The sequence below is a fragment of the Zootoca vivipara genome, chromosome 5, assembly GCF_963506605.1.
Source record: "Zootoca vivipara chromosome 5, rZooViv1.1, whole genome shotgun sequence".
Taxonomy (NCBI): Eukaryota; Metazoa; Chordata; class Lepidosauria; order Squamata; family Lacertidae; genus Zootoca; species Zootoca vivipara.
This window is the reverse complement of record NC_083280.1, coordinates 1,357,038-1,370,625: the sequence shown is the minus strand read 5'-3', so window position 1 is coordinate 1,370,625 and position 13,588 is coordinate 1,357,038. Positions and strand designations below refer to the sequence as shown.

The window sequence follows — 13,588 nt, the reverse complement described above, 5'->3', positions numbered from 1 at the left end:
CCTAACGGTGCTGCAGAGTAAATTAGCGTCACAATAGCGTTGGAATTAAGATTGCCGGAAGAAATATCAACAACCTCAGATATGCAGATGACACAACCTTGATGGCAGAAAGTGAGGAGGAATTAAAGAACCTTTTAATGAGGGTGAAAGAGGAGAGCGCAAAATAGGGTCTGAAGCTCAACATCAAAAAAACCAAGATCATGGCCACTGGTCCCATCACCTCCTGGCAAATAGAAGGGGAAGAAATGGAGGCAGTGAGAGATTTTACCTTCTTGGGCTCCCTGATCACTGCAGATGGTGACAGCAGATACGAAATTAAAAGACACCTGCTTCTTGGGAGAAAAGCAATGACAAACCTAGACAGCATCTTAAAAAGCAGAGACATCACCTTGCCGACAAAGGTCCGTATAGTTAAAGCTATGGTTTTCCCAGTAGTGATGTATGGAAGTGAGAGCTGGACCATAAAGAAGGCTGATCGCCGAAGAATTGATGCTTTTGAATTATGGTGCTGGAGGAGACTCTTGAGAGTCCCATGGACTGCAAGAAGATCAAACCTATCCATTCTTAAGGAAATCAGCCCTGAGTGCTCCCTGGAAGGACAGATCGTGAAGCTGAGGCTCCAATACTTTGGCCACCTCATGAGAAGAGAAGAATCCTTGGAAAAGACCCTGATGTTGGGAAAGATGGAGGGCACAAGGAGAAGGGGACGACAGAGGACGAGATGGTTGGACAGTGTTCTCGAAGCTACGAACATGAGTTTGACCAAACTGCGGGAGGCAGTGGAAGACAGGAGTGCCTGGCGTGCTCTGGTCCATGGGGTCACGAAGAGTCGGACACGACTAAACGACTAAACAACAAAAGCGTCGTTAAACAATTAGCGTCACAAAGCCAGTTAAGAGCAAAGGCAATGATGTATGAACTAGCACTGCCCTCACTCTGAATGGGCATTTTCACCTGGGAAAAAAAATTGCCAAGGAGTGGGATGCAGGTATTCACGAGTGACTGCATGGTCTACTTTTCAGAGGCTCATGGACCATCCCATTGGGACAAACTATTCTGAATTATGCTAATAGGATTTTTTTCCCCTGAATTTGGCCTCCTTTGCCCCCCAAATCTTCTCTGATTAGACGCAAAAAAGAGAGAGACAAAATGTCTGCCTGCACCATGGCTTCTTCGTCAGACCCACGCTAATCATTAACGGACTCCATATCTTAAGGGCAATACTTTCAATTATACTAAAACCAGCTGATTTGCATGTTCCCTGCACTCAGGCCCCCCCTCCCCCTGCCCAAAGAGCTCCGCAGCGCTCAGAATGTGCACAGTTGGAAGCAAATCTACATCAATCTAGTCCCAATTTGCATAATGTGACTTTTTCGCATAGTTTGGTACAAAATTGGGTGAGGGAATTGAAAGATTTTTTTAAAAAAACAAAAAACACGGGTTTGCTGTACACAGGCAACATTTTGGGAAATCTCCCCTTCGGCACTGCTGCTCTTGGATTTTATCGTCATTTAAGAACGGCAAAAACATTTCTTTGTGTGCACTTATTATGTTCACCACTTAGGAGCTGAAAGCTCCCCCCCCCCCAAAAAAATCTGTGCTTGCTTGTAGGTATGTGTCTCTTTATACTAGCAGCAAACAGATTATTGACAACTCTGTTATATCCTACCATCATCATCACCGTCATTTCTAAACTGCCCTTCATCCCATGGGATCACATATAACATTTGCCCACAATTCCTCTTCACTGAAAAAAAATGGGACCTTATCCTGGTCCTCTTTGTCCAGCAGAGAAGAGCAGGTCCTCTCCCCCTGGGTCTCCATTACCTCAAGCCTCTCAAGAGGGCCCCTCTGCCAATCTCAGCAGCTGAGAGGGCCTGTAGGGAACCAATGAATCTTCAGCGTTGGAAGGGACCCCCAAGGCTCATCCAGTCCAACCCCCTGCAATGCAGGAATCTCAGCTAAAGCCACCCAATCTCAGCTAAAGCCACCCAACCTCTGCAGTAGGGAACGGGTGGCGCTGTGGTCTAAACCACTGAGCCCCTTGGGCTTGCCGATCGGAAGGTTGGCGGTTCAAATCCCCACGACGGGGTGAGCTCCCATTGCTCTGTCCCAGCTCCTGCCAGCCTAGCAGTTTGAAAGCATGCCAGGGCGAGTAGATAAGTAGGTACCACTGTGGTGGAAAAGTAAACGGCATTTCTGTATGCCCTGGTTTCCGTCACGGTGTCCTGTTGCGCCAGAAGAGGCTTATTCCTGCTGGCCACATGACCAGGAAAGCTGTCTGTGGACAAACGCCAGCTCCCTCGGCTTGAAAGCGAGATGAGCACCGCAACCCCATAGTCACCTTTGACTGGACTTAACCATCCAGGGGTCCTTTTAAGTTTACCCTCTGCTTAAAAACCCACAAGTCAGGAGAGTCCACCACCTCCAGAGGGAGACCGTTCCTCTGTCAAACAGCTTTTACTGTCAGAAAGTCCTTCCTGATTTAGTCGGAATCTCCTTTTTTTGTAACTTGAAGCCCTTGGTTTGAATCCCACTCTCCAGAACAGGAGGAAACAAGCTCCCTCCATCTTCCGTGTTCCAAGTTGGTCCCCTTTCCCCTGTGACAGCCCTTCAGATATTTGAAGATGGCTCTCTTATCTCCTCTCAGTCTCCTCTTTTCCAGGCTAAATGTCCCCAGCCCCCTCAACCGTTCCTCACAAGGCTTGGTTTCCAGACCCTTGATCGTTTTGGCTGCACACCTTCCAGCTTAAAAAGATAAAAGGAAAGGCTTCTCCATGCAGAGCACGAGTTAAACTGCGGAACTCACTCCCACAGGAGGAGGAATCCTTTCCAGTATTTGGGGCCAGAGCCGTTTGGGGCTTTAAAAACCAAAATGAGCACCAGGGATCGCAATAAGCCACTCTGGAAGTTCTTGAAGTTCATAAACTCTTACGACCCATGATCTCTTCTATCTCAGCACTTTTGTCAACATTTGGCTTTCGAGATGCTGGTTTTAAGAACGAATCAACAGGTCAAGAAGCCAGAGGCTGCGCCCCCCCCCCCACGCCCACAAAAGCCCTGGTCAATTTAAGAGATCCTGGGGTTTTCGTTTTTCAATTTCCACTCTGAACCTTCCCGATAACAATCCTGCTCCCACTCTCCCATGGCCCATTGGAGGGAACACTGGGTTTAGCGTCATTCGCTTTCGGCTCGGCCCACCCTCTCTCTCCCTTCGAAAAGAGGGGGGCAGGAGGAAGGAGAGGGGGGGAAAGACGCCCGAACAAGTGATAAACACCTTGGGGAAAGTGGCAGCGGCGTTCAGAAACTGAGCCGCACCACAGCTCAGGGAGCGCCAGATACATTCATTTTTTCCTGCCCATTTGCAAACGATGTACCAGAGGCTCCTTTCTTGGAAGGAAAATAACTTCAATTATGTGTTCTCAACCAAAGAAACATGGAAATTATCTTCCTTTCAGAAGGTAGAATTAGCTCAATTTAGAACTGAAAAGCTGCCAAAAAACATCCCTTGCTGATATTTACTTTCCCCCCTTTTTCGTGTCTCTCTCTCCCCCCCCCCCCCGGCTTTGCCTCCAGCTTGTTCAGATGCGCATCATATTTGCAAGATTGTTTTTGAGGAAGATGGCTTTCGGTATTAGTGTAGCTTGGAACACAACTCAGGATAGTCCAGCCAGGAGAGCATGGGACTCCTAATTTCAGGATCATGGGTTCGAGCCCCATGCTGGGCAAAAGATTCCTGCATTGCAGGGGGGTTAGACTAGATGACCCTCGGGGTTCCTTTCAACTCTGCAAGCCTAAGATTCCATGAAATGGTGTCGTAGGCCCTGCCCTGTATGCTCCCTGCTTTCTACCTAATACACCCAGGTTGCCTTCTTCTCACAGCACCTAGTATGACTTCATACCAGTCCCAGCTAGCTTAGGAGTTTGGAGACAGGCAAGGATGCAACTCAGATGGTTTTTAGGACTTGGAAAGGCAAGTGAGAGGGGTCAGGATATAAGGGCAGGTCGTGTTTTGCTAGCTCCAAAATGGAAAACGAGCGAGGTCCCAACTAAAGAAGAATGGCAACTTAAACTGATAGAATATGCGCAGCTTGCGGACCTAACATATATAAGAGAACAAGAAGAACGTACGTTTAAAGAAGATTAGAAAATGTTTGTTGAATATATGGGTGGAAATTGTGTATATTTGAAAACGTGGGCAGCGTTAAGATAAATCCAACAGTGTAAATAAGTTTTGATGGATGTAATAATGGAGTGCTGAATGGTTTAGTTTATGTAAAATATGCAGGGATTTATTTAGTTACAGGTAGGTAGCCGTGTTGGTCTGAGTCGAAACAAAATATAGAAATTCCTTCAGTAGCACCTTAAAGACCAACTAAGTTTTTATTTTGGTATGAGCTTTTGTGTGCGTGCACACTTCATCATGCAAAATGAACAACGGAAAGAGAAGGAAGGTCACTGATATTTTAAGGTTGTTTAAATGAATATTCTAAAATGTAAAACAGAAAAAATAATAAAAATTAGGGGGGATGTAAGGGCAGGGGGTCCCTAATGTTGGAAACCCCCAGACTGCTTTTGTGTGGTGGTGGGTGTATCTTGATCATTTACATCTGCATCTATAAGAGCTCAGTCCTTTGGTGTAGCAGCACATACAACTTTGGAACTCCTTGCCTCTTGACACCAGGCAGGCTCCTTCACTACTGCTCTCCTTTCGGTGCCTGATGGAAACATCCTTGTCTAGATGAGCCTTTCCAGAAAGCTGACGCAAGCTTTAAGCTGCTTTTAGTCTCCTGTTATTTTAACTTTTCCGAAGCCTTGAATTATAGTCGCTAATTTTTCTCATTGATAATTCTCTCTCTCTCTCTCTCTCTCTCTCTCTCTCTCTCTCTCTCTCTCTCTCTCTCTCTCTCTCATCTGCTTTGAGTTCTCTTTTGTTTCTACAACCAAGCAGTGTGTGAAATGAATGAACAAGAGAGAGAGAAAAAACTGCCAGTAGGGGGTTGGACTGGATGACCCTCGGGGTCCCTTGCAACTCTACAGTTCTACGACACAGTGAGACCGTCCCCTGTCCCCTGGCAGCCTCTGAAGGAGCCTCAGCACTCTCTGAGCCATTGCCAGGTACTCAGATGGATGGAGGGCGGGTGCAGGATTAGCCCATTCTTCCTCTGCACAGGCAAACACTCACTGGGGTTTACTCTGCCTTACGGATAACCCAGACCTGCAAATGTCACTTAAGCCTCTAATGACAGAAAGGGCTTCATCCCCATCGGCAGCCCTGCCTTGGAGACGCTCACACGTCCCTCTGCCAAGGATCCAGGGAACAATCCGCAATAACGTCCTTATTTTTTTTAAGGCAGCGACTGTGCCAAGTTCCACACTCTGCGCAAGGGGGAGAAGGCCAAGCCAAGAGCCTGTCAGGCATATTATCATTTATCTCATCCAATGTACTTATAAAAATGATTTCCCGTTTGGCCGGCGCTCTCGGAAGTTTCTCAGCAAAGTCCCACTGCTTCGGGCGACTGAACCGAGGCTGTGCCTTTGAGCGCAAGGGCAGCCCCGTGGGCGAAGCGTTGGGATCTGGAGGCATTTGGGTTCGAATCCCACCTCCACACGGTATTTATTGGGTGCCTAGATGCTCTCCCTCCCTCCATGCAAAGTCGATTCCCCATTTTCCATACAAGTCAAGGGGGAAAAAATAAGGACATGGGCTTGTTCGTTCTTTGCCTTACTGGTCGGAAGATCACGGCAAACACTGTCTTCAGAAACATCTGTCAGTGTAAAAAAATTACCAAAACCGAACGCATTTGTTTCTAGGAATGACCACACGATGGAGAGAAGCTGCTGCTTTTTCTAGACATCCTTTAAACGGGAAGACGTGAAATGCAAAGGATGGCCAATGTTCAGTGCCTGCCAGTACCTCCTATGGTGGCTGCAAAGTCTCAGGAAATCTCCCCCCCCAAAAAAATTCCACAAAATGTTGTTTCCTCTACCTGCTCAGACTTTTGCACTGGCTTGCCCTCTCCTATGTGGAACATGCCCCTTTAAACATGCACACAACACAACAGATGCCAGGATTTGACATGGCCCTATGCACGTGGCTAAGAGCTGCTTCATCTTCTCCCTCTCAATGCTCCTATTGCCTCCCTTTCCAATTCGATCTCATTTCTCAACCCTTTCCCATCCATCCTGTCTCAGAGCCTTGGTCACGTCCACAGAATCGAAGATGGCAGGACCCCCAAGGAGGGGCTCCGTGGGGAACTGGCTGCAGGAGCCAGGCCCGTTGGCACGCCAACTCTGTGCTACAAAGATGTCTGCAAACACGACACGAATGCTGGCAAATTAAGCTCGCGGTGTGGGAATCCCTTGCAGAGGACCTGGAGATAGCCAGTCAGGTCTTGCATCCACAGCAGGGAACAGAGGAGGAATGACTGCTGGGAGGAGCATAGAGAAAAGAAACGCCAAGATCTGCAGCAGCACAGCCCAATGCCTTCACCTTCCCTAGCTGCAACAAACCATGTCTCTCACAAGACAGAGAAACCAGTAGGAGAACACTTCAATCTCCCAGGACATTCTGTACAAAGTAGCTGTCATATTACAAATGAATTTCAGAAATAGACTGGAAAGAGAAGTTGCTGAATTACAACTTATTACGAAGCTTAAGTGGGACGTGGGTGGTGCTGTGGTCTAAACCACTGACGATTGGAAGGTCGGCGGTTCGAATCCCCGCGACGGGGTGAGCTCCCGTAGCTCGGTCCCAGCTCCTGCCAACCTAGCAGTTCGAAAGCACGCTCCGGTGGGAAGGTAAACGGCGTTTCACCAGAAGCGGCTTAGTAATGCTGGCCACATGACCCGGAAAAACTGTCTGCGGACAAACATCGGCTCCTTTGGCCTATAGAGCGAGATGAGCGTCACAACCCTAGAGTCGTTCGCAACTGGGCTTAACGGTCAGGGGTCCTTTACCTTTACCTTACGAAACTTGAAACCATGGAGAGACCTGGTCTGAATAGAGACATTGGATTCTTATCTCATTATACATGATAAAGCTATTTTTGGCCATCTCTTTCCTTTCTTTTCCCTGTAAGACCAATTGCAGTCGTGAACAGGTTTACCACACCTATCAGCCAATCCCCCATTCCCACCACCCTTCTGAGTAATACCCCTCCCCACCCTCTCACTATATATAAGGGTCTGGTGACTTCTGTTTCAGTGTATCTGAAGAAGTGTGCATGCACACAAAAGCTTATACCCAGAACAAACTTAGTTGGTCTCTAAGGTGCTACTGGACAACTTTTTTATTTGATTTTTTATATATTTCCACTGCGTCAGACCAACACGGCTACCTACCTGAATCATGTCTCTACAGCCACAGCAGGCGCTGCAACTCTCCAACACTTTGACTTTATCCCCAAAGGTGCAATGCTGCATTGTCTCCAGAGACAGAAGGATGCCAGCCAACCAACCAACCAACCAACCAACCAACCAACCAACCAACCAACCGTATTTGCAGTGTTTGTTTTGTAACTGCATGTACCTGTTCATATCATATTATATTTGAATGTAATGGATTTTATTTTACATCATTGCCAGCTGATGAAGAGCTACTATCGGAACAGTTCATCATCCGGGGGAAAAAACTGTTCTACGTTTGGAGCATCCATTACCACACGGTTACAGGATGGTGACTGTTGAAAGGCTTGTTTGCCTCTTTGATACTGATAGACGACATTTTCTAATTTTGTTCATGCCACATTAGAATCATAGAATCGTAGAGTTGGAAGAGACCACAAGGGCCATCCAGTCCAACCCCCTGCTGAGCAGGAAACACCACCAAAGCATTCCTGACATATGCCTGTCAAGCCTTGATTGATTGACTTCTATTATTTGTGACTCAGTTACATAGTTTCGGTTGACGAATTGTGAAATAATACGTTACAAATATTTTGTTAGAATATTATTAGCTGGGTGTTGCCTGCGATTGTTCGGAGTTGTCTGTTTTGCAACACAGAGGATTTTCTTTGCTGGGAGATTTTCCGGCCGAATGGCAGGAATGTCACGTAACCTGGGCTTCTTCAGCCTAAGCTGCGCTGGGCACTGCCTCTGCCTCCCTGCACATGCCTAGTCCCTGCCAGCAATTTCTTGACCAATTATCAAGATCAGTTCATTTGCGGCTGCCTCCACCACCACCACCCCCCTTGCGCTGGAGGCAGAGAGGCAGCAGTGCGCTCAGATAAGCTGTCGAGCGCCAGGGAATGTTTTGACAGCTAAACATGGATCTTGTTGAGTTGTCTCTTTTCGTCACTTCTCCCAAAGGCCATGCATTTATTGACTCATCAGCCCAGTCCCCCTGATGTCCCCTTAGTCAAATCTGGAACTGTATTTTTCTTTCTTTCTTTCTTTCTTTCTTTCTTTCTCTCTCTCTCTCTCTCTCTCTCTCTCTCTCTCTCTCTCTCTCTCTCTCTCTCTCTCTCTCTCTCTGTGTGTGTGTGTCTCACCTTCCTTCCTTCCTTCCTGACAGTGTCCAAAGTGGAGATAATTTTATGTTTCCTTCCTTCACACAATATATTTCTTCCTATCAACAGCAACACCATTTGTGAAATACTAACTGGTATACAACTGGTATACAAATGTGTATAGATAAACAAATTCCCTCAATCAATTAAAATCTGGATTCCTACCCAGAGGTGGAGAAGCCCATATAAATGTGGGCCACATTTATATAAGTTGGAAGCCACCCAGAGTGACTGGGTCTAGGATGATGATGATGATGATGATAATTTTCCAGGGGTCACATGATATTGGTCAGCCCAGAAACAAAAGTGGATAATGCAATGCAATCTTACATTTCTACAGCAAACTTCAGTTTCTGTTCCCATTTGAACACCCTCTCTATCCCCTTCTCCAGGCAACTAGAGTCACTGTAATACTATTACTCTTATTAACTTTAGTGAAAAGGTAGAGGAAACGCGGTAGAAGTTTATTAAATGATGCCTGACATGGGGGAAGCAGACAGAAAAAAAAGTTTTCCCTCCCTCTCTCATAACAGTAGAATTTGTGGACAACCAAGGAAGATGAATGTTGGAAGATTCAGAACAGCGCATAGTTAAACTGTGGAACTCCCTCCCACAGGAGGCAGCGATGGCCACCAACTTAGATTAAAAGAGAACTCAAGAAATTCATGGAGGAGGAGAGCGCTCTCAGTGGCTGCTATCCACAGTTAGAGGCAGCAATGTTTCTGAAAACCAGTTGCTGGAGACCACAGGAGGGGAGAGTAGCTCTTTGGTTGGAATCCTGCTTGTGGGTTTCCTACTGAGGCATCTGGTTGGCCACTGTCAGAACAGGATGCTGGACTAGATGGGCCATTGGCCTAATCCAGCAGGCTCTTTTTACGTCCAAATGGCCCCTTTCTCTGGCAGTCAAATTAGAAGAGAGCAAAATACCATACAACCTCCTGCCTCTCAACAGGGCCTGTCCAAGGGAGGTGACCCCCATCCTTCCTAAGGGCGAAGCCTGCCAACCCTTTGGAGACTGTAGCTATCCATGGCAACATGTGTGACGATGGATCCAGCCACATTGCAGCCCCGTGCGCCGTTCCGTGCATGTGCCCGGAGGAGAGAACATGCGATCCGCACAGCTGTGCCGATAATGAGATCGGATGCTGAGCCGCTCTCTCCGGCGCCGCTGGTTGCTCTGGAAACACTACGAGCCACAATTCTCTCCCTTTCGCCGGCTCCCCTGACTATTTGTACCTCTCGCTCATTAAGCACGTAAGCAGGAACTTGGCTCACGCAACCCGTTCTGGATGACGGGGTGGGATTTGCCCAATGACGGACGCATCCGGACCACTTCTTCGGCATCCTGGTCTCACAGGAGGGCATGCAGGGCACAAGTGGTGGCCAACACAGGGCGAAGGAGAAGCATAGAGTTGAAAGGGGCCCTTGAGGGTCATCTAGTCCAGCCCGCTGCAATGCAAGGATCAGCATCAAGGTCTCCATTTTAAAATGCTCTCCTATCCACTGGCCTGTAACCATCAGCACACTGTCAGAAATAAAAGGAAGTCCGACGTTCTTCCAATTTGCATCATCTCTGTCTGGCTGCCTGGAAGAAATTCCTAGCCCATTCCTGGTGAACAGGCTGAATGTCTACTAACAAACCGAGGCTCGATTCCCGTGTGTTCTTACCCCAAAGTTGTCTGGTGTCACATGCTGAAGATCAGGCCCTAAAACAGGGCGCATTCCTTCCTCTCAACTTATCCCCACCTCCTAGTTTTGTGGTCCTGTGCAACAGACCAAGGTTGGGGGTCCTCATTTCACCTACAAGCAAGTATCACTGCCCTGACTGAGAATTCAACAGGGCCATTAAGAGGTGTGATGTGACATGAAGGGTAGTTACCCTGTCCAGCAACATCTGCAGGGCCAAAGGTTAACTGCCTTTGATGGGCTGGGGGCTTTGCAAGAGAAACACCTGCCATATAGCAGAGTTGGAAGAGGCAACGGGTGGAGGAAAAAGGGATCACCCAGGCTGCCATGGGTTCAACATCCTTATGCATCTCTGATGGGCGGCCATCCAACCACTGCTTGTTGTTTAGTCATTTAGTCGTGTCCGACTCTTCGTGACCCCATGGAGCATAGCATGCCAGGCACTCCTGTCTTGCACTGCCTCCCACAGTTTGGTCAAACTCATGTTCATAGCTTCGAGAACACTGTCCAACCATCTCGTCCTCTGTCGTCCCCTTCTCCTTGTGCCCTCCATCTTTCCCAACATCAGGGTCTTTTCCAGAGAGTCTTCTCTTCTCATCTCATGAGGTGGCCAAAATATTGGAGCCTCAGCTTCAGGATCTGTCCTTCCAGGGAGCACACAGGACTGATTTCCTTCAGAATGCATAGGTTTGATCTTCTTGCAGTCCATGGGACTCTCAAGAGTCTCCTCCAGCACCATAATTCAAAAGCATCAATTCTTTGGCGATCAGCCTTCTTTATGGTCCAGCTCTCACTTCAATACATCACTACTGGGAAAACCATAGTTTTAACCATACGGACCTTTGTCGGCAAGGTGATGTCTCTGCTTTTTAAGATGCTGTCTAGGTTTGTCATTGCTTTTCTCCCAAGAAGCAGGTAGGTAGCCGTGTTGGTCTGGATCGAAGTAAAATAAAAAAATAAAAAAATAAAAAAATTGGTATCTGAAGAAGTGTGCATGCACACGAAAGCTCATACCAAAATAAAAACTTAGTTGGTCTTTAAGGTGCTACTGAAGGAATTTTTTTATTTCCCAAGAAGCAGGCGTCTTCATGTTCGTAGCTTCGAGAACTCTGTCCAACCATCTTGTCCTCTGTCGTCCCCTTCTCCTTGTGCCCTCAATCTTTCCCAACATCAGGGTCTTTTCCAGGGAGTCTTCTCTTCTCATCTCATGAGGTGGCCAAAATATTGGAGCCTCTGCTTCACGATCTGTCCTTCCAGGGAGCACTCAGGGTTGATTTCCTTCAGAGTGGATAGGTTTGATCTTCTTGCAGTCCATGGGACTCTCAAGAGTCTCCTCCAGCACCATCATTCAAAAGCATCAATTCTTCGGCGATCAGCCTTTGTCGGCAAGGTGATGTCTCTGCTTTTTAAGATGCTGTCTAGGTTTGTCATCGTTTTTCTTCCAAAAAGCCGGTGTCTTTTAATATTGTGAGTGCTGTCACCATCTGCAGTGATCATGGAGCCCAAGAAAGTAAAATCTCTCACTGCCTCCATTTCTTCCCCTTCTATTTGCCAGGGGTGATGGGACCAGTGGCCATGATCTTAGTTTTTTGGGAAAGGAGTACGACAAGGCTGTATATTGTCTCCCTGCTTATTTAACTTATATGCAGAATACGTCATGCAAAAAGCTGGAATGGAAAAATCCCAAACCAGAATTAAGATTGCCGGAAGAAATATCAACAACCTCAGATATGCAGATGACACAACCTTGATGGCAGAAAGTGAGGAGGAATTAAAGAACCTCTTAACGAGGGTGGAAAAAGGAGAGCGCAAAATATGGTCTGAAGCTCAACATCAAAAAAACAAACAAACTCTGCTTAAAAACATCAAATGAAAGAGAGTCCACCTTTTGAAGTCGCCTGACCCACTGTTGGACGGCACTTACCTCCGGAAAGTTCTTCCCAAGGTTCTGTTGGGATCTCCTTCCTTGTCAGTTGAAGCCCTGGGTTCAGGTCCTACCCTCTGGGGCAGCACGAAACAGCCTGGCTCCATCTTCCATTCAACAGCCCATCAGATATTTGAAGATGGCTATTCGGTTAGCTCTCAGTCTTCTCTTCTCCAGGGTAAACATCTTCAACTACCTCAACTGTTCTTCATAAGGCTTGGTTTCAAGAACACAGGAAGAAACAGGCCAATCCCCCAGTAACTTAATTAACTCATGGAGGAGAGGGCTGTTGATGGCCCCTAGCCAGGATAGCTCTTTTCTGCCTCCACCGTTGGACGGCTGGACATAACTGTTCAGGTTTTCCACATTGTGCACATAGCCGGGCATTCTGGTGGCAATGCATTTCTGGCTATTCTGGAAGATGTCGTACGAGGTTTTGCGGCATTTCATCAATACGCAGTTTCTTTTAAATGGATTTGAAGTGTGGTGTCTTTTATTTCTTGCATATTTTTCTCTGTCCATATTATTGTTGCTAACACAGAGTTTATTGCATTGCCCCTTTAAACTGTTGCAAGCTGCCTTGAGTGGGGCATGGTCATGAGAAGGGAGCCATAGAAACGTCCATTAAAAAAATAATCCAGAAAAAAAATATTTAGGTGAGTTGGGAAGAAGCAGGGAGGCACATACCAATTTTGGGGTGGGGGAAGAGACAAACAAACATCAGATTCAGTCCCCCAAAGCAACTCCATGCAAGCCAGTCCAAAAAAACCCAAAATGATTTGTTCAGTTAATAATTTTACTTTCTCTGTGTGTTTCATCATCATCATCATCATTAAAATTTCTGTACTGCCCTTCATCCAAAAATCACAGGGCAGTTTACAATATAAAAATACAAAAATACATACCATAATAACAAACAAACGATAACAAACTGTGTGTTTCTTATTTCGTGTTGCCAGGAGAGCCCTGGGCACCTACAACTTGGCACGCAATATGTTTTACAAGTGCATTACTTTATTCTGGAGGGCAGGGGGTGTCTTTACCTTCAGATTCTTCCATATATAACCCCTGGATGTTTTGGTTTGGAATGCATGGTTTCTGCAGTATTTTTGTGTGTGCCTGCATGTTTGCACTGAGACGTGTTCTCTGAGGCCAGGCTGCTGCGTCCCTCTCTGAGCCTGCGCTGGAGAATCAATCGATAACATTTCCGCAGTCCTGAATGCAGTTGCCCTCACAACAACCTTGCGCAGCAGATCACGAGCATCACTGCAGATTTGTAAATGAGAGAGAGAGAGAGAGAGAGAGAGAGAGAGAGAGAGAGAGAGAGAGAGAGAGAGAGAGAGAGAGAGAGAGGGAGGGAGCACCAACCTCATTCAAAACCTCAGCATTTGTCTATGGCAGCGGCGGGAATTTGAACCCAGGACTCACCAAGGAAAGTGTGTTCACCTTAAGAACTTAAGAAGCCAAT

The 13,588-nt window shown here is 46.9% G+C and overlaps 1 protein-coding gene across 6 annotated transcripts in view; it reads right to left on the bottom strand.

The window, feature by feature from the left end:
• Positions 1 to 13,588, bottom strand: part of LPP (LIM domain containing preferred translocation partner in lipoma) — a 294,937-nt gene that overhangs the window by 64,066 nt on the left and 217,283 nt on the right. The gene's annotated exons all lie outside the window — the stretch shown is intronic.